This window comes from Pteropus medius, unplaced genomic scaffold, assembly GCF_902729225.1.
Source record: "Pteropus medius unplaced genomic scaffold, Ma_sr-lr_union100, whole genome shotgun sequence".
Taxonomy (NCBI): domain Eukaryota; kingdom Metazoa; phylum Chordata; class Mammalia; order Chiroptera; family Pteropodidae; genus Pteropus; species Pteropus medius.
The window spans coordinates 651,306-651,939 of NW_024342469.1; positions in this window are offsets into that span (position 1 = coordinate 651,306).

A 634-nucleotide genomic window follows, 5' to 3' on the forward strand; every position below is an offset into this window, starting at 1 on the left:
CTTGGTGACTAAGCGTGAGCACCTCAGCACTCCCCAGGGCTGACTCGGGACCTGGCACGAGGACGAGCTCAGTGAGTGCTTCCTGGATGGTCCAGGGTGTGGACGGGTGGACAGACGGATGAATGGATGGACTCATGGAGGACCAAGAGGTGGATGAACAGCACGTGCCTAAGACCAGCCCAGCACCCTGGGCTCACAGTGAGGGAGCCAGGATTGTGGTAACATGCGGGGACTGTCACTGGGGTGGGGCACAGGGGCCCCGATGCTTGTGCTCGGCCTCCCTCTCCCATCACCAGGCTCTGACCCTGTCCCGGGAAGGGGCAGGGAAGCCCGAGGGGAAGGCCCCCAGCGGCAGCGGGCAAGCTGTGGGGACAGGCGGATGGTCTCCCCACACCCGCTTGGCGCTGCTCCATAGCATCTGGCTTCACTGAGCGGGTGGCCCTGGGATTCCTGGCCCTCAGCAGCTGTCAGAAGGGGCGCGCCAGGTCCCCCGAGCCGGGCCCAAACACCGACGCCCTCCAGAGCCGGGAGCTCCACCTGGCCCTCTGCCTGCCCGCTTCTGCCTCCTGCTTCATGCTCTCCACTCCCTGCCCAGCCTCTTGCCTGTGGCCTCAGGACACTCCACTGTCCAATT